At 38.7% G+C, this 27,592-nt stretch overlaps 1 protein-coding gene across 1 annotated transcript in view; it reads left to right on the top strand.

The window, feature by feature from the left end:
* The first annotated feature begins 12,583 nt into the window (after nucleotides 1-12,583).
* The window catches only part of LOC114088976 (NXPE family member 4), a 61,462-nt gene continuing 46,453 nt past the window's right edge, over nucleotides 12,584-27,592 (top strand). The window contains exons 1-3 of the mRNA XM_071616720.1: nucleotides 12,584-12,659; nucleotides 12,736-12,875; nucleotides 15,298-15,436. The gene's annotated coding sequence lies outside the window, so the exon portion shown is untranslated. The remainder of the gene's footprint in view (nucleotides 12,660-12,735; nucleotides 12,876-15,297; nucleotides 15,437-27,592) is intronic.

Genomic DNA, 27,592 nt, shown 5'->3' with positions numbered 1-27,592 from the left:
TGAACAGATCAATCAAGTTGTGATAGACTTATAACCACAGCATTATAATTGGAAAAACTGTTGGAGAAAATTGGCATCTCAAATTATCATGTAACTGGATGAGAGAATATTTTAGAAATAAGCAAACATTTTTTGAACTTAAATTTTAAATAAATTTATTTTCTATATTTTGCTAAGAAAATGGCATTCTCGTAAAGAAAATGGGGAAAAGTGGCAAAACAATTTTATATATATCTAGTGAAATACTAACATGTTTTATTTGACAGAAGCAAATATAAGGTATTCTATGTCATAAATTTCAGCTCATACAATATTATTGTGTACATCACTTTAAGGAATTGTACTTTCATAGAGATTTTTTTTTTTTTTTGGTGTTTGCAGAATAGACTGTCAGGGAAGCAGATGTTGAAAATGACATTCCATCCAGGTCTTTTAAAATTCCATGTATTAAGGGACAATTTATACAGTAAAATTCACCATCTTTTGTATATAGTTTTATGAATTTTGATAGCAAAAACCACAACCAAAGCATAGGAGAATCCCACAACCCAGAGCATTATCTCATATCACTTTGTGGTCAATTGTTCTTTCTTCTCCCAACCATTAGCAGTCCCTCAGTTGGTTTTCTATTACTTAGTTTTGCCTTTTCTAGAAGGTCACAAAAGTCTTTTTGATTTGTGTTTTTTTTTTTTCCCTTGACATCATGTATTTGAGATCCATATTATTTGTGTCTTATTTTTTACTGCTACATAGTAAATTCCATTATATAGACATATCCCCACTTGTTCATGCAGCTGAAGGACACTTGAATTATTTCCAATTTGGAGCAATTGTGAATAGAACTTTTATAAATATTCACCAAGAGGTTTTTCTGTTAAGGTAGGTTTTCATTTCTCTGATGTGGTGGTGCTGTGTGCTAAATCTATTTTAGTACTCCAAGAAACTGTCAAACTGTGTCCCAAAGCATCTGCACCATTTTTGTATCCCCTAGCAATGGGTGAGAGTTGATGTCCTAATAGGTACATAACAGTATCTCATTGTGATTTTAATTTTCATTTTCCTAATGATAGATGATGCTGATCATCTTTTGATATGTTCATTTACCATCTGTTTTTCTTCTTTGATGGAATGTTTAAACCCTTGAACATGTTTTACTTCAGTTGTTTATTTTCTTATTGATAGTTGGGAATGAATATATATATATATATATATATATATATATAAATTTAATTATATTAATTATTAATTATATTAATATATATTATATTGTGTATTATATATAGGCAATAAATTAATATATATACATGAATATATCTATTTTTCAGGATACAAGTTCTTACATGTAATTTGAAAATATTTTCTCCCAGTCTGTGGCTATATTTTTATAGCAGTGTCTTTTTAAAAAAAACAGAAATTTAATTTTACTTATCAACTTTTCTTCTTATGAATTGTGCTGATGGTATCACATCAAAGAAATCTTTGCATAATGCAAGCTCACAGAGATTTTCTCCTGGGTTTACAAGTAGAAGATTATTAGTGTTTTAATTTTGCATTTAGGTTTGTGATTAATTTTTAGGTAGTTTTTGTACCTGCATGAGTTAAGGTTCAATATTTTTACATATGAATGTACAATGATTTCTCTTCTTGAAAAAATTTTTTTAAAAATTTTTCTCCATTTAATTTCCTTTGCACTTTCATCAAAAATACATTGACCATATACATGAGCATTAGTATCTGGAATAGAATATTTTCTATTGATTTGTGTCTATCTTTTCATCAATTCTAAATTCTCCTAATTACTACAGCTTTATAGAAAGTCTTGAAATACGTATTGCAAGTCTATAGGGGAATGGTTCCTGGGTGGCCTTGATCTTCCCCCTCTTCTTTGACTCTTTGGAAAAATGTACTGAGAATGCAAAAATCTTGAGACAAGGAGGAATTCTTTGGAACAGCTCAGGCTGCACCCTCATTATTTCCAGAATCAATGCTTGCAATTCAGCATTCCCAGTGGCATGCAGGGAACTAAACCCAGAATGGAGTGCCTTGGGGTCCCTCTGCTACAGTTTGACACAGGGCACGTACAAATGAGGTTCAAGCAGCTTTCCTAAGTGTTGGAGGCCTGGTGTGTCATGGGTCTTAGGCTTCCGCCATGCAGCTGTCTACCTGAGTAATCAAGTTGATTTGTCTTACTAGACTAGGTCCAGGAGGCTTTGCAGAGTCCTCAACATTGCTCTTCCTCTTAAAAACTGATTATTCTAGTCCCTTGCCTTTCTACATAAAATTTAAAATCAGGTTGTTGGTTTATATAGAAAAATACCCTGCTGGATTTTGATTTAAATTTTATTGAGTCTATAGGTCCATGTGGGAGAATTGATGCTGTAATAATACTGAGCCTTCCCATGCATAAACATGGTCCACTTATTATGTCTTCTTTGATTTCTTTCATCAGGGTTTATGATTTTCAGCATATAGATCTTGAGTATTTTATTAGATTTCTTCCTAAATATTTTATGGGTTTGATGCTATTCTAAATCATTTTATGTTTCTAACTTCAATTTTAAATAGCTGATTTGTAGAATAGCAATAAAGCTTTATTATCAACCTTAAGCATTATAATATTATTGACACTAACTAGCTCTGGTAGATTTTATTTAGATTCTTTGGAATTTTCTATGTAGTCAATGTTAACTGTAAAGAGTTTGTATTTCTATTTCTTCAATGTGTGTGTTTTTATTTCATTTATTAATAAGACCTCCAATATGATGTTGAATAAAAGCAGCAAAACAAATATTGTTGCCTTTACCCTTATCTTCAGGAAGAAGATTCTGTCTTTTATTCTTCAGTATGATATTAATGCAAGGTTTTCCTAGATGCCTTTGTCAAGTTATGGGACCTCCTGTTTCTAGTTTATTGCAAGCTTTTATTATGAAGAATACTAAATTATGTGAAATGATTTTTTTTTTGGTACTAGGGATTGAACTTAGGATCACTAAACCATTGAGCCACATCTCCAGCCCTATTTTGTATTTTATTTAGAGTCAGAGTCTTGGTGAATTGCTTAGTGCCTTGCCATTGCTGAGGCTGGCTTTGAACTCATGGTCCTCCTCCCTCAGCCTCCAGAGCCTCTGGGACTATAGGTGTGTGCCACTGTGCCCTACTTAATTTTTTGAGATTATTATATAGTTTTTCTCCATTAGCCTAGTGATATAGTGATTACATTGACCTATGTTGAACAAGATATATGTTACCAGGAAAGTAATCCTCACTTTTTTGCTATATATTATCTATTTTGTAAATTGTTGGACACTGATAGAGTTTAAAAAGGAAACCATCTATACCTGGACTTGTGTTTGTTCTGCAGTGGGGTTATTATTGTAGTCTATTGGTGGGAGGGGCAGATTTGGGATACAATTTCTTTCATAGATTCAGAGCTCATCAGGTAATCTACTTTTCCTGAGCAAACTTTGGTTATCTGTGCCGCTCAAGGAATTTAATTTCTTCTAAGTTTTAGAATTAAAGAATACAAAGTTGTTCTAACATTCCCTTATTAGACTTTTAATATCTGTAGTACCTATACCAATGTTCCCTCAATCATTTCAGGTATTGAACATTTGTTCCTTCTCTCTTCTTTTCTTTGGCTCACTGATAAAGAACATTGATCTTAACAAAGAACTAGCTTTTGGTTTCACTGATTTTTCTTGTGTTTCTGCTTTTAATTTCATCAATTATTTGATCTTTCCTTTATTATTTTCTTCTTTTGTTTACTTTGTGTTGATTATTCTTTTCTAGTTTCTTAAGGGGAAAAATGGGTTCATTGATTTTAGACTCTCTGTTATTTTCTAATACAAGTATTTAAAGGTACCAATTTTCCTTCAAGCCCTACTTTAATGCACCCCACTTATTTTGACATTCTTGTGTTTCTACCTACATGCCATTAAAAATACTTAATTTCCTTTGTGACTTCCTGTCTATCCTATGAGTTATTTGTAGAAGTTTATGGTTTTATTTCAATATATTGAGAGATTTTCCAAATATCTTTCCGTGAGAACATCTGATATTATTCTGCATCTCTTGGGTATTCATACTATTTTTCTTCACTCCTTTTCTTTTGTTTGAGTAGGATAGTTCTCCTTGACTCATCTTTACATTCACTGCTAGCATCCTCATCTTTGGTAAGACTACTGATAAGGCCATCAAAGGAATACTTCCTGTCAGTAACTGTCTCTATAATCTCAACATGTGGGGCATCTCTGGGGCTGAGTCTGTTGATTGCCTTGCTCTTTACTATGGGTTACTTTTTTCTCCCTCTTTTTTTGGGGTATCCTCTTATTTTTTAAAATGATGGGATAATATCAAACATAAATTTTGAACAATCCAGACTGACATAAACAGCAAAGAAACATGTACATGTCTTCTCCTAAGCCATCAATAGGAGAGGACGTAAGCTGAGATTGTCTAGCTTTGCGTTTTATTTTCTGTGGGCTACCTTCACTTCTGTATGAGTATTTCTATTTCACTCCTAGCCTAGTTCTTCCTTGCTGCACCAGTGTCTAAGAAAGTATTCCTGCCCTTGTATCTTCTCTACTGGGAGACTACAATGCTTTTCCCTTAGGGTTTCTTGGCCCAGTGAAGAGAAGGAATGAGATTCTCGGTTGTTTTGGTTAATCCTCAGTCTTAAGCATTTCTCATGTCTGATTTTTCTGTTTCTGGCTGGGGGAGAGAAAAGTCTTTCTCTGTGATCTTGTCTCCTCCTTCTCCCCTTCCCACCAGCATTAGGAAAATCTCTACTGCTCTCAACTAAGGATAGCTTCCTGCCCATCCCCGAGGAGTCACAGTTCATTTATTTTCCATTTCTCCAGCTACGGTGGGTTCACATATATGCCTGAGGTCACAGGGTTGCCCTTCCCCATTGCTTAAAGCATTTGTTCTTAGGGAAAAAAGTACAGGGAAATTTATGCTTTTCTCCTATAGGCAGCCTGTCCCTTCCTCCTCAGAGGAAGACTTTCTGTATTCTCCTCCCTGAAGCCAAGTGTCCTGATGAATACTCAGTGCAGGTCCATGAAGAAGAGACAGCTGGTAGTGCAGAATATTTCTATGGCAAAATCTTATATCTGCATTCTCAGAGGTTCTACTCTACATGTGCTTGTTGAGAGCCACGGCCCAGTCAGAATGACACCTGGCATTTGCCAGAGAGAATGGTTGAAGGATGACGATGGCGAACCATTGAGATGATGATTTGAGTTAAGCTATATATAATTGCTGTGATGCTGGATTGATTGAATTGTATATTTGACCTTTGCTGTTGGGCAATGGGGTGGCTCTTGCTGCTGTTTGAACCTACAAGGCTTTGTGGTGGCTCGGTTATTTGTGCCCAGCCAGACTGTGGCATGTGCTGTCTCTCATCCAGCAAGGAGGTCCACAAGACCTCCAGAGACCAAGTAGGAAGCAGTTCTGATTTTATTGCGCAGTCTCTCTCTCTCTCTCTCTCTCTCTCTCTCTATATATATATATATATATATATATATATATATATATATATATATATAAAACACTCTCTCTCTCTCTCTCTCTCTCTCAGGCAGTAGCTAAGCATATTACAGGAAGCCACCAATACAATTTCTGGCCAACTGTCCCTGCAGTGACCAATCAAGGAGGGGGCCATGGAGCAAATACAGGGACTGCAACACTTAGCCTCATGCCCAGGGCTGTGCCTGTGGGGTAAGTGGTTTGCCACTCACATGTCTATCACAGGGGAGTGGTTTGCCACTAAGATGCCCTTAATGTATGCCATTGTCCCCACATCTCCTCTCTGTGACTGTGCAGCAAGGACTTCAGCCAGCATTGCTGTTTTTCATTCAGTGGCCTTTACATGGTTACATAAGTGTCTCACAACAAAAGAAAAAAATTATCACTATTATAAACAGCAGGGCCCGGGGAATAGCATTATAAGGATTAGTTAATTTGGTTATCAGGTTTCTCCAATGTTCAGTCAATCCCTGGAAGAAAGAAGAGGCTGTCAAGATAGATACCTGAGTCTCATTGATTTTTAACAATTGTCTTGGTAAGGTTATGCATAGTCATAACTTAGCATTCCAAGCACCCTTAATATACTGAGAAAAATTGGAGAAGTGTAAGGTTACATTTTCAGATACAGCATATTGGGTGACACAAATACTGTGGATTCAGGGTCACAAATGAGCCTTTGCAACATAAAGAGAGTATCTAGTTGTTCCTGGTGGAGTTCTAGTTCTTGCTGAATGACTAAAATAGCAGCTCAGTACAGTTTATTTAAGTCATTTTGAACAGCAAAAGCTTCTATGGCAGTAGACAAATTATTTACAGTCTGAGTAGTCTGGATACTCTGAATGAGCAAAGCAGTGGCAGTGGTTGTGGAGGTGATGGCAGCTACCAGGGCAATAATTCCAAGAATGGTGCAGCTAATTTTATGCCTTGTCCAGTGCAGGATCTCATTCAGAAATTCTTCATCTCCATGTCCCATGGAATCCTCCGCTCTCTGGATAGGTTCACTGGAAGCCAGGTTGCTGGGGGTACTCTGAGGATAAATATACATTTAGATTTCATAGGGTTTAGACAATTTATGAGCCAGCAGGATGTATTGACTGCACAAGGGATCTCTGTATGAGTTATATTTATGCCATCAGTATCATTGATTATTAGCATGGCAAAGGGTGGTGTAAAACAAGCTTGTGCATAGTGGGCATGTGTATAATTTAGCACAAAGGCAAATCCATGGTCAGGGTCTGGACTCAATATAGACCCATTTATCCAGACGGCTGCTGCCTATTTGATGGGTCTAGCAGCTGGTAATATTGGCATGATATCTATCATGCAATACTGATTTCCTACATAACGGTTAGTAACGGCTTGTCCCATGTAGCAGTTACTGCAGAAGCGCATATAGCTTTGGGGCACATCAGTTACATTTCACAGAGCTGTGCCCACTCAGGTGCATAGATGTTGTTCTTCCCCAGAGAAATTCCTCTCATCAAGGAGATAAGGCATGGCAGTGACACATTGATTCCATGGGATGCTATCATTATCTGAGGGGGGCTTTCCAAAAAGCTTTGTTGGACATGTTGGATCAAGGATTTGTTGCAGTTGCCATGGGGGAGTTTATGGCTATAGGTAGTATTAACTATAACTCTAAGATCAGTGAGAGATAGCCCAACACATGACTTATTATATTTATCTACAATAGTTTCATTGGCAAGAACAAAATAGAGGGGACTGCCTGGATTATAGATCTCATTATCTATTACAGAGAAACAAATAGGCAGAGTGGGTATGGAAATGCTGGTATTCCAAGGTAAGTTACCTCCTGGATAGATAACTCAGGATGAATAAGGTTGGAATTATTGGAAAAGAGCTTAGGTAAAGTCCCTTCTCAATTAGCAACAGCCAGAAGGGTGGTCTAGTGACCAGGACCCAATTTACCTGGGCCATGACACTGTTGGTGGTTAGAGATGTGCATAAGAGTAGAAAGAAAACCTGTCCAAGAGGATTAGAACCATGACCCTGGCTTTTTCCAGTATCATTGTCCTGCTGTATTAGCCCTTTTGCATCACCCCATGTGACCCTGTGATGGAGTCTCCTCTGGCGTCCTCTTGCCCTCTTGAGTTTTGTTGTTGTTGTTGTTTGTTTGTTTGTTTATTTTTTAGTTATAGTTGGGCACAATATCTTTATTTTATTTATTTATTTTTATGTGGTGCTGAGGATTTAACCAAGCACCTTTCACATGCTAGGCAAGTGCTCTTCCACTGAGCCACAACCTCAGCCCTGCCCTCTTGCATTTTTGCTTCCTCTCATCTTGGAGCATGCAGCTGGCTATCATGGTGGGTAGGCATCCAGGGTCAGACATGGCAGGCTGAAATACAGATGGCCTGTGGATTTTTTTCTGGGAAGACACAAGATAAACCCCTACCCAACACCAGGAGCAGTGAAGGCTCTGACCACTGATTAGTTAAGGGGTCTTTATATTGCACTAAGGTAAGTGGGATGGCCCCATCAAGGGGGCCCAATGCTTGGAGGCAGGTGTACAATCATCACCCTTAGACACTGTTAAAAATTTTAAAGTAAAGAGGATAGTATTAAGAATATCATGGGGAGACCATGGGGAGGTGCTGTTTCCCCACCCTTTTGTTTTAAAATGGCAGCCTTTAGCTCTTTGTGGGCTCTTTCCACTATCCCTTGCCCCTGGGGGTTATAAGGAACATCAGTGGAATGTTTAACATTCCACTTGGAACAGAACTCCTCAAAAGCTGTATTGGTATATGTGGGGCCATTGTCTGCTTTTATTTGATATGGTACTCCCATGGTTGTAAAATAGCCCAAGAGGTGAGAACACACATGTTTGGATTTTTCTCCTGGGGTTGCCATTGCCAGGAGGAGCCACAAGTAAGTGTCTATGCATACATGCACATATTTTAAATGCCCAAAGGATGGCACATGAGTGATATTCATTTGCCATAGGGCATTGGACTTTAGACTCCTAGGATTAACACCTGGTAGTTATAAAGATCCTATAGGCAAGAAGAGACTGCATTTAGTGCACTGTCTAGTAATTGGCTTGCAATTTTATTTTGTTAATTGAGGGAAGAGTTTGTGAAAACTATGGGCTGATTGATGGAACTTGCTGTGCAGCCTGATCGCCTTCTCAGGCAAGGAGGCTTCATAGACTTCACAGGTCAGGTTATCAGCCTCCTCATTTAGTTGTGACAAAGGCCCAGACAACCCAGAATGGGCTCCGATATGTTGAATGTAAAGAGAATTAGTCCTTCCTCCTAGGAGGGTTTGAATAGATTTTAATTGGTATCATTTTTTGTGGAAGCAAGAGGCAGTCTAAGAATAGCCATGGCACAATATTGATTATCAGTTACAACATTAATAGGTTCAGGAAATTGTTGCAAGACCAAGTTTATAGCTGATAATTCTAGTCCTTGGAGAGACTCAGGGGAGTAATTATATTGGAAGGTCCTTTTTACCCTGGTATCAGGGTGGAAATAGATTATGCCAATTTTCCCTGTAGAGCTGGCATCCATGAACACCAAGGGAACACAAGGAATAGACTGGCCCATTATTATCTTCTGTTGCTTTAGAGGCAAAAGGGAAATGGTTTGCAGGATTCTTGATGGAGGCATATTACAATCAAGGACCCCAGTGAAATTAGCCATGGCCACTTGGAAATTAGGGCTAAGCATCATGATATTATTCACCTCTGAAGATGTGAGAGAAGTTATGAGTCTATCTGGCAGCACTCGCAGTAGGAACCTTCTCAATGAGGCAATCATCTGTGAGATGCTTTCCAATTGGCTTTGGACTTTTCTTTGTTTACTCGAGGAAGAAGTGCACCCATGATATGATATTGTCTGGCTCTTGCCAGATGACTCCAGTAGGAAGCCCAGGAGTTAGGCATTCTATTGCCCAGACATCCTTCTTAGGGTCATAGCGTTTTACCTCCATGTTGTTTATGGATGTATTAACCAATTTCAAAGCCTCAAGACCTTCTGGGGTAACCTGTCAGGGGGAGTTTAAATGTGGGTCTCCCTTTAGCAAATCAAATAAGAGCCTCATTTGTTGTGTAGTGATCTTTAAAGAAGGTCTAAGCCAATTCAGATGCCCCAGGATAGTTTTCAATTGGTTCAAGGTAGATTTTTCAGGGAGAGCCACATGAGGAACTGCTTGCATAACCACTCCTGGTAGGATGGAATGTCCTAAAAATTTAAAAGGGGGTTCCCTTTGGATGGTCAATTCCAATTCATTGAGGTTGTCAATCAAAGTTTCAGTATAGCCTCTTTTTCGTGTGCTAAGAGTAGGGCATCCATGTAGTGTACCACAAAATATCTTTATATTGTTCAAGGCCTCTTAGGGCTTGAACAACAAACAACTGACAAAGAGTGGGGCTGTTTTTCATGCCTTGTGGTAACATTTTCCAATGAAAACATTGTGCGGGTACCGAGTTGTTGATGACAGGTACCATAAATGCAAATGATGTCTATAAGCTGGAAGCAGTGGAATTGAGAAGAAACAGTCCTTTATGTCGACTATGCAAATTTTGTAGCCTTTTGGAACACATTGGATCAATGGAAGCTCAGGCTGAGTGGTGCCCATCTTTTGCATAGTCTCATTTATGGCCCACAAATCCTGACGTAATCTCCATTTGCCTTTTGCCCTTTTGTGAATACAAAAGATGGGGTATTCCATGGACTATGAGAGGGCTCGATATGCTCCAAAGCCAATTTCTCTTTTATCAATTCCTGGATATGCTGTAACTTTTCTTGGGAAAGTGGCCACTGTTCCACCCATACTGGTTAATCAGAGAGCCATTGCAACCATATTAGGAAAGGTGCTGTAATACAAACAGTATTTAATATATCCATTAATATGGGGAGGCATCTGAAATCCTCCTCTCAAGGTTGAGTCTTTTAAATCTCTGTCCATTAGGTCATCATAGAAGGACTGGTCATCAGTAGTGAGCACTGCTCCCATGGAGCCCAAGATATCTCTGCCAAATAGGTTGTTAGATATTCCTTCTACCACCAGGGGGCATTGGTCCCTTAGTTGCCATCCATGTCCTCCTATGTCCAGCCCTATGCTGCCTGCCAAGACTGGGTTAGCCCTCCAACCACCTATAACATTGGGCCCTGGTTTAATGGCCCATGACTTGGGTACCTCCTCCAATCTCAGCAATGTTAAGTCTGCCCCTATGTCCATCAACCCCTTGAAAATTTTCTTATTTATCTTTAGCATTGCCCTGGGTTTGTTGTCTTCACTAATAGGGATTGTCCTCCATGTTCCAGGACCACTTATATCCATCTGATTGGTTGTTTGGCTTTGTTTTTGTTTCTCTCTGTTTGGACCCTCCCTTGGTCATGGGGCTGGGGGGTGCCCTGAGAGGTTCAAAGGCTTTTCTGTACAGTCTTGGCTTGACTGACAGTCTCTAGCTCAGTGCCGTCCCTTCTTACATTGTGGGAAGAGTCCCGGTTTGTCCCCTCCTCTCTGAGAAGGGCAATCTCAAGAGAGATGTCCTTTTTCTCCACAGCTCCAGCACCCATCTGCTCTACTTTGGCAATTCAGGAACAGAGCTGAGAATGTCGAGGCCATAAGCATGGCCTGTTGTCCTGATGTCCCTATATTTTGAGTGGCCAAAATCCAGTCATCCTGTGTACCATTGCATACTGGTGCCATTGCTGCTCTATGTTCCTTATTTAGTCCATCCCAGATCAACTCCTTGGCTAAGGCTGCCCTGGCTTCTTTATGAGACACCTTCCCTTCTACCACCTTGTTTACTCTGTCAATAAACTGTGGCAAGTCCTCAGTGGCTTTCTGCCTTAAGCTCTGTATAGAAACTGTACCTTCCCTAGCTGGCAACTTTCTCAAGGTTCTCAGAGCACAGAGCTGCACCTGATCAAAACAATTTGGTGGACCTTTGGCTTGTACTACAGGAGAACTGTAGATTCCTTCTCCCTGCAAGCACTCAGCTGGGAAGTTAACATTTCTGGTGTGGTTATGACCCGCTGCTGTTCACAGTCATCATAGAAAAATACCTTCCACTTCAAAAACGTTGTGGGCTCCAAAGCTGCTCTGGCTAGGACTTTCCAGTCTTGAGGGCAATTAAGTTCAAGCCCCCAGGGTCCATCCTCTTTTATTGCCTTCTTCTATACCTTCAGGGTACCCAGTGACTGTGGGTACCAAGTGTCAGGGCGCTGGTGTGGGAGCCATGTTGGCCAGGAAGGTTTATACTCTTTTACCCTACTTTTCATCTCTTTCCTACATAGATCTTCAAAAGGATCTCTGGCCTCCTGGAATGGATTTCTGGGAGACCATGGCTTGGGCCTGTCTGGTGGCCTGGTCATTTTTAAACTGTCATAGTCCCTTGCTGGATTTGGCATTGCCTCACAGAGAGGCAATTGCCATTGAAGGATATAATCTTTGCCTGTCAGTGGAAGGTGCACCTGCACCTCTTCCTGCACCATGAAGGCTAGTGGTACCATTTCCTGCCTCTCTCCCTCCTGCACCTGTTGTGGTTGTTTGTTTTGAAGTAGATTCTCGCCCCTGTTTTCCTGTGCCTGCTGCAGTTGCTTGCTTTGAGGTATATTGTCATCCCCTCTTTTTTCCCCTTGCCTGTCTTTCACAGCCTCATTTTCCCTCAGGGCCATCATTATATGGCAAGGGTCTGTCACAGGGCCCCCTAAACTTTGCTGAATGGCTCTCACAATAGGAAAAAATGTAGTGGTAAAGTATACCCTGTCTCACTTTAGCTTGCACGCATTTGCCATTGTCTTGTCCCATACCCTAGGATCAAAAACATCAGCAGTACTTATCCATGGATTAGTATCAATCACAATGTCCCAGAATTTGTGGGCTTATCTCTTATTCAGGGTTAAACCTCTAGTGTCTAAGAGGGTGCACAGCACTTGCAGCTGCAAGTCTTTGGTGGAACTTGGTAGGTTCTCCATTTCCCCTTTCTCATCTCTCTGTGAGGGGCCACACCCTGTGTTATAGGCTTACCTCAAGTCTTTGTTCAGGAGCCAGCTGTGTGGGCTCTCTCTAGTCCAGTGAGGAAGTCCACAGAACAGGGTAGAGGAGAGTGTGGCTGTGGAGTCACTAATCAAGACCTCTGGAGAACAAGCAGGAAGCAGGTCTGATTTTATTGCAGTTACTATATATATATATATATATATATATATATATATATATATATATATATATATTCAGGCAGCAGCTAAGCAGATTACAGGAAGCCACCAATACAATTTCTGGCCAACTGTCCCTGCAATGATCAATCAAGGAGTGGGCTGTGGAGCAAGCACAGAGACTGCAACACGTGGTCTCACACCCAGGGCTGTGCCTACGGGGTAAGTGATTTACCACTCACATGCCTAGCACAGGGGAGTGGTTTGCCACTCAGATGCCCTTAATGTATGCCATGTATGCAGTACTCCATGCACTTGTCCCCATACAGACTCTCTCCCTAGCCCACCTTCAGAGTTTAGCAATTCTTTAATTAAAAATATAAATAAGATGAGAGGGAGTATTACATCAATGATGACAAGTGAGTTTTACCTCAAATGCTTACCTTCTGATATGTGGTCACTTCATTTTCTTTCTTTCTTTCTTTTTTTTGTGATTCCTTGCTTTCTTTTTAAAAAATTTATTTATTTACTCATTCTAATTATGTATATGTAAAAGCAGAATGCATTTTGATTAGTTGTATACAATTACAGCACAACTTTTATTTCACTGGTTTTAGACAATGTAGTGTCACACCGTAATGTGAATGGGTTAGTTTTTCTTATTTCTCTTTCAATGAATTTATCACTGAAGTATAGAAATGCATTTGATTTTTGACATTGATTTTTTTATCCTGCTACTTTGCTGAATTCTTTTATTAATTCTAGAAGTTTTCTGATCGAGTTTTTTGGATTCTCTAAGTATAGAAGTTTTCTGATGAAGTGTTTTTTTTTGATCCTCTAATTATAGAATCATGTCATTGGCAAATAATGATAGTTTGAATTCTTCTTTTCCTATTCATATCCCTTTAATTTATTTTGTCTGTCTAATTTCTCTGGTTAAAATCTCAAGGACTATTGAATAGAAGTGGTGAAAGAAGGCATTTCTGTATTGTTCCGGTTTTTAGAGGGAATGCTTCCAATTTTTTTCCACTTAGAATAATGTTGAGTTTAGCATAAATATATTTTATAATATTGAGGTATGTTCTTACTTTCCCTAGTTTTTCTAGTGTTTTGAACATGAAAGAATGCTATATTTTGTCAAATACTTTCTCTGCACCAATTGATATAGTTGTATGATTCTTATCTTTAAGTTTATTGATGCGATGAATTACAATTATTGATTTCCATATGTTGAACCAAACTTGCATCCCTGGAATGAACCCCACTTGATCATGGTGCACTATTTTTAAAATATGTTTTTGTATGTGATTTGCCAGAATTTTATTGAGAATTTTTGCATCAATGTTCATCAGGGATATTGGTTTGAAATTTTCTCTCCTTGATTTGTATCTGGTTGGTTTTGGTATCAGAACGATGCTAGGTTTATAGAATGAGTTTGGAAGGGCTTCCTTGTTTTTTATTTCATGGAAAATTTGAAAATATTGGTATTAATTATTCTTTATAAGTCTTGTAGAAATCAGCTGTGAATCCATCCATCTGGTCCAAGGCTTTTCTTGGTTGGTAGGCATTTGATGGTGTCTTCTATTATCTTGCCTGAAATTGATCTATTTAAATTGTGTATGACCTCTTGACTTAGTTTGGATCTGAAAATTTTTTGGTGTCTTCAAGGTTTTCTGTCTTACTGGAGTATAAATTTTCAAAATAGTTTCTAATTATCTTCTGTATTTCAATAGTGTCTATTGTGATATTTCTTTTTCATCACAAATTTTAGTAATTTGAGTTTTCTCTCTCCTTCTTTTCATTAGGGTGGCTAAGGGTATATCAATTTTATTATTTTTTCAAAGAATCAGCTTTTTGTTTTGTCAATTATTTGAATTTTGTTTCAATTCCATTGATTTCTGCCCTGATTTTAATTATTTCCTTTTACTACTTTTGGTGTTGGTTTGTTCTTCTTTTTCTAGATGAGATGTAATGTCAGGTCATTTATTTGTTGACTTTTTCTTCTTTTATTCAATGAGGTTAATGCAATGAACTTTGTTCTTAGCAGTGCCTTTATAGTGTTCCAGAGATTTTGATAAGTTGTAGCGGAATCCTCATTGAACTCCTAAGAACTTTTTTTTTCTCCTCCCTGATGTCTTCTGTTATCCATGTGTCATTCAATAATGTATTATTTAGTCTCAGGTATTGGAGTAGCTTTTATTTTTTTATTTTATCATTAATTTCTAATTTAATTTCATTTTCATCAGTTAGACTGCAGAGTAGTATCTCTATTGTTTTGTATTTGCTAAGACTTGCTTTGTGGCATAACATATGGTCTAATTTGAATAAGGATCCATGTGCTGCTGAGAAGAAAGTGTATTTGCTCTCTGACAGATGGAATATTCTATATATGTCTGTTAAATCTAAATTACTGATTGTTTTATTGAATTCTAAGCTTCTTTGTTTGGTTTTTGTTTGTATAATCTATCCAGGGTTACCCAGTATCATTGTATTGTTGTCTATTCAATTCTCGTAGTTGAGAAGTGTTTGTTTGATATACATAGATGCCCTATTTGTGGGCCATAGATATTTATGACTGCTATGTCTTGTTGATGTATGAATCCTTAAGCAGTATAAAATTTCCTTCTTTATCCTGTTTCACTAGGCTTGGTTTGAAGTCCACTTTATCTGATGTGATGATGGAAACCCCTGCTTGTTTTCAGGATCCATGTGAGTGGTACATTCTCCCAACCCTTTTACCTTCAGTCTGTGGATGTCTCTTTCTTTGAGATGAGTCTCTTGAAGTAAGTATATTGTTGGGTATTTTTTTAAATTCAATTTATCAATCTATGTCTTTTAATTGATGAGTTTAGGCCATTGATATTCAGGGTTATTATTGATATATTATTTATACTCCTGGTCATTTTGGTTTAGTTTTTGTTTCTAACTTGACTTGGTTTCTCCTTTGATTGGCCTTTCCTTTAGTGTAGTTATTTCCTTTTGCTGATTTTCATTGTTGTTTTTCATTTCTTCTTCATGAAATATTTTGTTGAGAATGCTCTGTAGTGCAGGCTTTCTCACTGTAAATTCTTTTAACTTTTGTTTATCATGAAAGGTTTCTATTTTGTCATAAAATCTGAAGCTTAATTTTGCTGTATATAAGATTCTTGGTTGGTTAGGCCTAGGGTATTGGCTCAGTGGTGGTGAGCTTGCCTAGCCTGTGTGAGCTACCGAGTTTGATTCTCAGGACTGCATATAAATAAAGATCCATTAACAATTTTTAAAAAATCTTGGTTAGCATCCATTTTCTTACAGAGCTTGCTATATGTTGTTCCAGGATCTCCTGGCTTTGAGGGTCTGGGTTGAAAAATATGCTGCAATCCAAATTAGTTTCCTCCTATATGTGATATCATTCCTCTCTCTCTTGTGGCCTTTATGATTCTGTTCTTATTCTGTATTCTGGGCATTTTCATTGTAATGTGCCATGGTGTAGATATGTTGTAATTTTTGTACATTTGGTGTCCTGTAAGCCTCTTGTATTTGATTTTCTAATTCATTCTTCATGTTTGGGAAATTTTATGGTATTATTTCATTCAAGAGATTGTGCATTCCTTTAGTTTGAATCTCTTTGCCTTCCTCTATCCCAAGAAATCTTAGATTTGGTCATTGGATGCTATTCCATAATTCTTGGTGTTCTGTTCATGGTTTTTTATTATCTTCACTATGTGGTCAACTTTATTTTCAAGACTGTATATTTTGTCTTCATTATCTGACATTCTGTCTTCCAAGTGATCTAGTCTGTTGGTGATGCTTTCTACTGAGTTCTTTATTTCATTTATTTTTTCCTTCATCTCAAGGATTTCCTTTTTTTCTGAATCTCTGTCTTTCTTGAAGTAATCTTTTGCTACCTGTATTTGATCCCTTATATCTTTGTTGGAGTAATCAATTTTGCCTGCATTTGCTTTCATGTTATTCTTTAATTCTCAGATTATTTTAATTATGTACATTCTGCACTCCTCTGACATTTCATCAACTGCACTGTCAATGGAATCTATTGTTGTAGTGTCTTGGTTTGTTTGGGGCATTTTCTTCCCTTACTTTTTCATGTTGTTAATGTGTCTTTCTTGCAGTGCAGAATTGAGATATTACAGTTTCTACTCTATAATCTTGTTGTGTCCATGCAGATTATCAATACGTCACCTTAGTATTGAGCTTCTAGTCCACAGCTGGTGTCCCAAGATGGATGCTACTTCAATTAAAGGTGGTAGCAGCAATTACAGAGGTAACTCAAGATAGCAGTGGGGTTATCCCAAGATGAATACAACCACTTTCAGAGATGGGGCCAGGCCTGGGGTCCTGGGTGGGTTGGCAGGGGCAGTCATTGGCCTTACCTGGGCCTGGGTTCCCTCATTGGTTGGCAGGGGCAGTTCTACATCTGGGCCTGGGCTCTAGCATGAGTTGGCAGGTTGGTGGGGCAGTCCTGGTCTTGATTTGAGTCTGGGCTCCCACAAGTGTTGGTAGGGTCAATCCTGGGACTGGGCCTGAGCCATGGCATGGGTAGGCAGGGGCAGTCCTAGGCCTGGGCTCTGGAATGGGTTGGTGGGGGCAGTTCTAGGTCTGGGCCTGGTCTCCGGTGTTGGTCACTTCACTTTTAATGTGTTGACAGGATTTTCCTCACTGTGACCAAAATACAAACAACTTAAAGGAGAAAATATTGATTTTGGCTGATGGTTTCCGTTCATGCTTAGTTGGCTCCATTGCTTTAGTCATGAGGAAAGCAGAACATCATGGAGTAAGGATACAGCAGAGGAAACCTGCTCAGTCCATGGCAGCCAGGAGGAAAAAAGAAAGAGAGAAAGAGAGGCCAGGAGCAAATATAATCCTCAAGAACATGCCCTCAGTGACATACTTTGGGTAACCATGCCACATCTGCCTACAGTTTTCACTTCTTCCCAGTAGTGCATTAAAGTTATTAATCTATCAATTAAATTTATCCACTGATGAGACTATGTTCCTTCATTTCAAATAACTCTTCAAGGACTAATTTCAGATTCTTTACTGTTGGATATTGGCTTCTGTGTTAATTTGATAGATTCATCCATTATTTGATATTGTATACTTTAATCCAATTTTATGAATTTTAAATGTTTTAATGTGTTAAATAGGATTCATTCTATTTTATTCATTCTTTGCTATTTTATACTGTCCTATTTTTTCTTTCTGTTGCATTTTCTGCTTTGCCTGTCATACAATTGATTTTGCTGCTTCTTTTCATTTTATATATTTTTTAATTTATTTTAATTAGTTACACATTACAGTACATGATCTTGATATATCATACATTTGAATCAAATGAGGTATAATTTCTCATTATTCTGAGTGTCCAGATTGCAGAATCACATTGGTCATACAGTCACATATAAACATACAGCCATACTAGTGTCTATTTTATTCTGCTGTCCTTCCTATCCCCCTTCCTCTCCCCTCTCGTCCCATCAATTCTCTATACCCAATCTAATGTGACACACATCTTTTTTTTATATTTTTATGTTCTATATATTTTAATAGTAATTTTACTTGATTTAGTAAGTAACTTTTTAGCATAACTCTGCTTTTACACTTTTGAACTAGTGGAGTTTTGGTGAACACTTTCAATAAGTTTTTATAAGTTCATAACAAGTTCATAACACTGCAATAACTAAATCTATAGATTTCAAATTTTAAGGAATGTCAGAGAAGGAATTTTAAAAAGTTTAATGCTAAAATAATCAATGAATTAAAAGAAGATTTAAGGAATTAACTAAGGAAGAAAACACAGGAAATGAAAGATTTCAATAGAGAGATAGAGAGATATTACAAATGAACCAAACAGGAATCTTGTAAATGAAAAATTCAACTAGCCAAATAAAAAGTCAGTGAAGAACCTCACTATCAAGTGGAAGAGTTAGAACACTCAGATAGAAATAAAGAAAAAGAAAGAAAGAAACTGTGAGCAGAATATACAAGAGCTCTGTAACAACATTAAAGAAATGAACTTAAGATTCACAGAGCTTCAGGAGGAAGGGAGATACAGACCACAGAAAACCTGTTCAGGGAAATAATATTAGAAAGTTTTCCTAATCTTGGGAATGAGATAAACATGCAGGAAGTGGAGGCATTTGGAATTCTAAATACACATGACTAGAAAAGAAATTTCATGACATATGGATAAAATACAAAAATTTCAAAATGAAGAATTCCAAAAACTGAAAGAGAAAGGCAGCAAGTGAATTATAAAAACTCATTAGAGATCCCCTTCACAGCCACCCAACCTTTGCTCTGCGGCTTGGACCGTCTATGCACAAACACTGAGAACCGAGAAATGGAGAGGTGGCGGGATGGATGGGGCGCGGGAAGCGGGGTATTTCCTAACTGAGGAGGGCACTGTGTCCGAGCAGGTGGACTTGTGTTAGCGCACGGGTGGGAGCGTGGGTCACAAGCCAGTGGGTGCGTGTGCTGTATGCACACGTGTGCATGAGTGCATGGGGGAGTGTGTGTTGCCTGTGCGCATTCCTACCCGAGCAGGCAGAGAGCCCCTCCTCCCTTACTCAACACAGGACTGGCCCTGGGGTAAGTAGGATCTCTGGAACTGGTTCGGGAGTGCGTCTAGGTGACGGTAATGTTGTCCGGATATATTTAGGGGTTTCCTTTGTTGCTGTCCTGAGGCTGAGATGTGGACAGATGCTCAAAGATCACTGGCTTGCCAGAGCTTCATGCTGCCCTAAGAGTGCCACCCGCAGCTTTATGGTGTCAAAGTGCGTGTGTTAAGGATACCAGCGGCGGGGAAGGAGGCAGCTGATACTCAGCCTGGGGCTCCATTAGGCAGGTGGCCAGCCATCCCTCCCTCTGGAGCCATGTGAAATTTCAGTCTCTCATCCCCTCCAACACCATGAATATTTAAGTAATGTTAATGACCCTTTGAAAATGGACCATCTATGTAGCAGTGTCCCTGTAGCATGCTCTTTTTAGGTCTTTAGGGAATAGACTGAGAAGGGGAATAGCTGGGTCAAATGGTGGTTCCATTCCCAGCTTTCCAAGAAATCTCCATACTGCTTTCCAAATTGGCTGCACCAATTTGCAGTCCCACCAGCAATGTACAAGTGTACCCTTTTCCCCACATCCTCGCCAGCACTTGTTATTGTTTGACTTCATAATGGCTGCCAATCTTACTGGAGTGAGATGGTATCTTAGGGGGTTTTGATTTGCATTTCTCTGACTACTAGAGATGGTGAGCATTTTTTCATGTACTTGTTGATTGATTGTATGTCCTCCTCTGAGAAGTGTCTGTTCAGGTCCTTGGCCCATTTGTGGATTGGGTTATTTGTTATCTTATTGTCTAATTTTTTTACAACCCACCGGCGTGTTCATAGCAGCACAATTCACAATAGCAAGACTGTGGAACCAACCTAGATGCCCTTCAATAGACGAATGGATTAAAAAAATGTGGCATTTATACACAATGGAGTATTACTCTGCATTAAAAAATGACAAAATCATAGAATTTGCAGGGAAATGGATGGCATTAGAGCAAATTATGCTAAGTGAAGCTAGCCAATCCCTAAAAAACAAATGCCAAATGTCTTCTTTGATATAAGGAGAGTAACTAAGACCAGAGTAGGGACGAAGAGCATGAGAAGAAGATTAACATTAAACAGGGATGAGAGGTGGGAGGGAAAGGGAGAGAGAAGGGAAATTGCATGGAAATGGAAGGAGACCCTCAGGGTTATACAAAATTACATACAAGAGGAAGTGAGGGGAAAGGGAAAAATAATACAAGGGGGAGAAATGAATGACAGTATAGGGGGTAGAGAGAGAAGAGGGGAGGGGAGGGGAGGGGAGGGGGGATAGTAGAGGATAGGAAAGGCAGCAGAATACAACAGACACTAGTATGGCAACATGTAAATCAATGGATGTGTAACTGATGTGATTCTGCAATCTGTATACGGGGTAAAAATGGGAGTTCATAACCCACTTGAATCAAAGTGTGAAATATGATATATCAAGAACTATGTAATGTTTTGAACAACCAACAATAAAAAATTTAAAAAAAATGGACCATCTAGAAATCCCAAGAGAGAACACAAAGGTTCACACAAATGTCCTACACAGAAAACAGCTTTAAAAAAAAGCTTTGTGTGCCCCACTTTACCACACTTTCTATGCTGGAAATAAAAAATCACCTGAAGTTGATTTCTTTAGTTCATGCTTTCTTGGTGATTCTCCAGCATTGCAAGTCAGAGCCCCTCCCCCACCCCTTGAGTTTTCAGCCTCAAGTGGCCTTCAGCTTTCTCAATCCCTAGAGGAGGTCCTGGACTCAATTTTGCTTGTAAAAACACAGCAGGAAGGTAACTGTGGTCCACTTTTTGCTTTGAATATAACCCTTACTGCTCTGCCCCCTTTTTTTCAGGTGATGCTGGGGATTGAACCCAGGACCTTGTGTATGTGGGGCAAGCACTCTACAACTGAGCTATATCCCCAGCCCCTGCTACTTATTTTTAATAATAGATATTTTCCTTTCTCTTCCTCTCTCCCTGCTCCTCCCTATTCTCCCCCACTATCTAATCTCAGGGGAAACAGGATTACCATTCTTTCCCTTCCTTGGCAAAGTTAATCTGTCCTTGAGGGGCTGGGCTCTATGATAGAGTGCTTGCCTAGCATGTGTGAGGCACTGGGTTCAACCCTCAGCACTACATAAAAATAAATAAATGGAGGTATTTTGTCCATCTACAACTGAAAAAAAAATGTTAAAAAAAAATCTGTCCTTGAGTACCCACCATAGGAACAAAGTAATCCAGACTTTGGGGATGGTACCAGAAGATCTCATAAATGACTATCTTCCAAATTAACAAGTGAATTACAACTTCAACAGAGAATGTAGCCTTTGAATCACCTCTTTAAAAGCCCCCCTATTCCTACTGATGGGCAGAATCACACAACCTTTGAGACAGTAATACCTTGTGTTTCTCCTTTGCTAGCAAAGCAATAAACCTTCTTTTTCCTTTTTCTCAAAAAAAAAAATCATTAGAATAACAGAAGATTTCCTATCCAAAACTCTAAAATCCAGGATGATAAGGAATGATACATTTCAAGTTCTAAAAGAAAATGACTGCCAAGCATTACTATAGGCATCAAAGTTATTCCTCAGAATTGAAGAATAAATAAAAATTACCCAAGATAAGCATAACCTAAAAGAATTCATGACCAGTAAACCAGCATTTCAGAAAATACTTAAAGGAATCTTACATACAGAAGAGAAAAATTAAAAAAAAACAGGGAAACATGGGAAAGAATAAATAACACTAGAAATATAAATAAGCAATTAAGAATTAGGAATGAAGGGATCCAAGATGGTGGGCTAGAGGGAGGCTGCATTCCCTGTTGCTCAGGGACCTGGAATTCAAGTATTGGTAATATTGGTTCTCTGAGTGATTGGAGGACCCCCAACAGCTGCTCCCACACAGGAATCATGCACCCATGCCATGCAGGTCTCCAGGCCTCAGCTTTAGCATAGGACTTCCAACCATTGTCCCATGCAGAATCAACCAGTGCCTGAGTAAGACCACTGGCATTGGCATTAGCACCTATGCAGGACTCCTGGCCACCCACCCATGCAAGAATATCAGCCATGCTCCAACACATGACACCCAGCCACAGCCCACATGCAGGAATTCCAACCACCACTCCCATGTGTATTCCCCTCTATGAATGTGGGGCTCCTCCAGTTGCCTCCATCTTGGACCACTAAAACCACTGACATAGTCCCCTACATGCAGTAGCCTACACCTGGGGACACTGCACTGAGTCTGGAGACAGCCACCAATCACAATACTGAACACCACAGAGCTGCATCTCTGAACATGCTGCTCAATACCAGCACCTGGCCCCATCCAACCCATTGCTGAAAGCCACTGCATCCATATTGGGTCAACATTTGCCATCTTTAGTTGGGGCAACTCCCAGCTTGGAACACTGGCTGGGGCTTAGAAGCAATATCAAGGTACTGAAAGTCCTCAACACCACAATCCCCCTGGCTGCCACAAACCCAGCACAGTGTGGCTACATGGCCAGTCGGTAGCTTACAAAACCGGGTCCTAAACTGCCTAATACAAAACAACTCTCTGGGAAGAATGAGATCCAAGATGGCGGATTAGAGGAGAACTCATTTCTACCGTGACCCCGAGTTAGTGGATAGACGGTCCCCCCATAGGAGCCCTCACCCATGAATTTAAACTTCATGGAGCCTGTGACAGGACTTTAAATAGCGCCTGCTCACAAATGCAATCCAGAACGTGAGAAACTCCAGGTTGCTCTGTGCACGGAACACCGCCAGCGGAATTGAGTGCTGCGGGGTTCTGGCAGCTTAGAGACACAGAGTTTCAGATCCTTTGGAGATAGAACGCACCAGACTACGACCCACATCTCCACAGGGCATCGGACTGAGGACTGAAGTTTGGACTTAGTAGAGAAACAGCCCAGTTCCCTCCCTCTCACCAGACACCCTGGCATGGAAACGGGCAGTCTCCATCTTGGAAAATCTACCTCATCAGCTTTGGGCGGATCTCATGGACAGAGAGATTGGCGACAGATCAGCTATGATGACTTGGTGAGTGCCCAACAAAGAGCCTTCAGTTGATCGTGAGTGCAGAGTGGCCAGGGCACCACACGCCTACAGTGAACCCAGGGCTGTGGAGAGGAGCCCCAGTGATTGGGGCCTGGTGAGCAGGAGAAGTGAGGGGGATAGAGACCGTGAGCAACCCAAAGAGACCAGGATTGGAGAGGCGCCTGGCAGGGGAGGGAGAGCTGCCAAACACGGATTGCTTCCTACATCCTGGGGGCAGAGACTCAATCTGGACTGCACAACACCTCCTACTGGTAAAGAAGAAAACAGAACTCTAAGAGTGCATTTTTTTCTTACTTTCTTTCACTTTCTTCTTCTTTTCTTTTTACTTTTCTTCCTCCTTCTCTTCCCTTCCCAACTTCCCAAGCATTACTATTTCAACTACATGTAATTTACTAAATGCAAATAGGTGAATGTTTCTATGCTTCTTATAGTCCTCCCAAGTATTTAGCTACCCCAAAATACTCCTGTCTATTCTCCTGTTAATAACTCCCTTCATTAGAGCTCTTCTACAAAGTATCTAAGATACATTAACCCCCATATCCTCACATCTTTCCTCCTAAACATAAAGTCTTGCATCTGACCCTCAGTTCTCTATATGCCATCAGAATCTGTATGCCTTTTATGAAGCTAATGAATTTCCTTTAAATTACAATTTAGCCCAACATCTCTAGACATTGTCTCCCATCACAAAGGAGAGATCTTGGAGCTATACAAAAACAACACAAATTTATAGGAGTAAATAATAACACAGCAGTCACACATAGCTGGAAAGAAATGTGAGCATCATGAAAAAAAACAAGGAAAAAAAGGAACACAAACAATGCGGGACAACTCAACAATAGAGGAGTTGGTAGCTGCAGCAGAAAAAATGTCAGATAAAGATTTCAAGATATACATGCTCAGATGATATGGAGTCTCAAGGAAGACCTTAGAAAGCAAATGCAGACAATGAAAGATCACTTTGACAACTTATTACATAAATAAATCCAAGAACAAAAGATCAACTCTACAGGGAGATAGAGGTTATACCAAAAAAAAAAAAAAAAAAAAAAAAAAAAAAACCAGAAATCCTGGAAATGAAGGAAATTATAAACCAAATTAAAAATTCAAATGAGAGTATCACCAGTAGAGTAGACCAATTAGAAGTCAGAACATCAGACAATAAAGACAAAATATATCATCTCGAAAAGAGCCTAGACAACTCAGAAAGGCTGGTAAGAAACCACAAGCAGAACATCCAAGAAATTTGGGATGCCATAAAAAGACCAAATTTAAGAGTTATTGGGATAGAGAAAGGCATAGAGGTCCAAACAAAAGGAATGAGCAACTGTTCAATGAAATAATTTTAGAAAATTTTCCAGACATGAAGAATGAAATGGAAATCCAAATTCTAGAAGCCTATAGGACACAGAATGTACAAAACCATAAGAGTCCACACCAAGACACATTGTAATGAAAATGTCCAACATACAGAACAAGGAGAGAATTTTAAAAGCTACAAGAGAAAGGAGGCAGATTACATTTAGGGATAAACCAATTAGGTTAATGGCTGATTTTTCATCACAGACTCTGAAAGCTAGAAGATTCTGGAACAACGTATTTCAAACGCTGAAAGATAATGGATTCCAACCAAGAATCTTGTATCCAGCAAAATTAAGCTTCAGGTTTGACAATGGAATAAAAACCTTCCACAATAAACAAAAGTTAAAAGAATTTGCTGCTAGAAAACCAGCTCTGCAAAGCATCTTGGGCAAAACATTACATGAAGAGGAAATGAAAAACAACAATGAAAATCAACAGTGTGAAGTAGTACATTAAAGAGAAAAACTAATCGAAGAGGAAAAACAAATCAAGTTAAATAACAAAAATAAGCAAACATGACTGGAAGTACAAACCATATCTCAATATAAACCCTAAATGTTAATGGCTTAAACTCACCAATCAAAAGATATAAGCTAGTAGACTGGATTAAAAAAAAAAGATCCAACAATATGCTGCCTACAGGAGACTCATCTGATAGTAAAAGACATACACAGACTGAAGGTGAAAGATTGGGAAAAATCATACCACTCACATGGACCTCGGAAGCAAGCAGGGGTGTACACACTCATATCAAATAAAATAGACTTCAAGACAAAGTTAATCAAAAAGGATAAAGAAGGACACTACATACTGCGAAAGGGAACCATTCACCAACAAGACATAACAGTCATTAAAATATATGCACCAAATAATGGTGCAGTTATGTTCATCAAACAAACTCTTCTCAAGTTCAAGAAATTTGGGATACCATAAAAAGACCAAATTTAAGAGTTATTGGGATAGAGGAAGGTATAGAGGTCCAAACAAATAATCATGGGTGACTTTAACACACCTGTCTCACCACTGGATAGATCTTCCAAACAAAAGTTGAATAAAGAAACTATAGATCTCAATAACACAATTAATAACTTAGACTTAATTGACATATACAGAACATACCACCCAACATCAAGCTTATACACTTTCTTCTCAGCAGCACATGGATCCTTCTCAAAAATAGAGCATATATTATGCCATAGGGCAACTCTTAGCAAATATAAAGGAGTAGAGATATTACCATGAATTTTATCCAATCATAATGGAATGAAATTGGAAATCAATGATAAAATAAGGAAGAAAAATTTCTACGTCACTTGGAGAATGAAAAATATGCTACTGAATAAACAATGGGTTACAGAAGACATCAAGAAGGAAATTAAAAAATTCTTAGAGATAAATGAAAACACAGACAAAACACCAAAATCTATGGGACACTATGAAAACAGTACTAAGAGAACAATTCATTGCATGGAGTTCATTCCTCAAAAAAAGAAAAAGCCAACAAATAAATGATCTCACACTTCATCTCAAAGCCCTAGAAAAAGAAGAGCAAATCAGCAGCAAATGCAGTAGAAGGCAAGACAAAATTAAAATCAGAGTTGAAATCAATGAAATCAAAATAAAAGAAACAATTGAAAAAATTAAAAGTTGGTTCTTTGAAAAAATAAATAAGATTGACAGAGCCTTAGCCATGCTAATGAAGAGAAGAGAGAGAGAACCTCAATTAACTAGCATACGAGATGAAAAAGGCACTATTACAACAGACACTACAGAAATACAGAAGATAATTAGAAATTATTTTGAAACCTTATACTCCAATAAAATAGAAGATAGTGAAGGCATTAATAAATTCCTAAAGTCATGTGACCTGTCCAGATTGAGTCATGAAGACATACACAACTTAAACAGACCAATATCATGTGAGGAAATAGAAGAAGCCTTCAAAAGATTACCAACCAAGAAAAGCCCAGGACCAGTCTAGTATACAGCAGAGTTTTACAAGAACTTTAAAGAAGAACTAACACAATACTCTTCAATATATTTCAGGAAATAGAAAAAGAGGGAGTATTTCCAAATTCATTCTACGAAGCCAACATCACCCTGATTCCAAAACCAGACAAAGACACTTCAAAGAAAGAAAATTTCAGACCAATATCTCTAATGAATTTAGATGCAAAAATCCTCAATAAAATTCTGGCAAATTGGATACAAAAACATCAAAAAGATCGTGCACCATGATCAAGTGGGTTTCATCCCCGGGATGCAGAGCTGTTCAACATACGGAAATCAATAAATGTTATTCACCACATCAATAGACTTAAAGATAAGAACCATATGATCATCTCAATAGACGCAGAAAAAGCATTCAACAAATTATAGAATCCCTTTATGTTTAAAACACTAGAAAAACTAGAGATAACAGGAACTTACCTCAACAATGTAAAAGCTATCTATGCTAAGCCTTAGGCCAGCATCATTCTAAATGGAGAAAAACTTAAGGTATTCCCTCTAAAATCTAGAACAAGACAGGGATGCCCTCTCTCACCACTTCTATTCAACAGTTCTTGAAACACTAGCCAGAGCAACTAGAAAGATGAAAGAAATTAAAGGCATAAATATAGGAAAAGAAGAACTTAAACTAGCACTATTTGCTGATGATATGATCCTATACCTAGCAGACCCAAAAAGTTCTACCAAGAAACTTTTAGAAGTAGTAAATGAATTCAGAAAAGTGGCAGGATATAAAATCAACACCCATAAATCAAAGGCATTCTTGTATATCAGTGACAAATCTTCTGAAATAGAAATGAGTAAAACTACCCCATTGACAATATCCTCAAAAAAAAAATAAATACTTGGGAATTAACTTAACAAAAGAGGTGAAAGATCATACAATGAAAACTGTAGAACCCTAAAGAAAGAAATAGAAGAAGACCTT

The sequence above is a fragment of the Marmota flaviventris genome, chromosome 9 (genome assembly GCF_047511675.1).
Source record: "Marmota flaviventris isolate mMarFla1 chromosome 9, mMarFla1.hap1, whole genome shotgun sequence".
NCBI lineage: Eukaryota > Metazoa > Chordata > Mammalia > Rodentia > Sciuridae > Marmota > Marmota flaviventris.
This window is presented reverse-complemented; position numbering and strand designations above follow the sequence as displayed.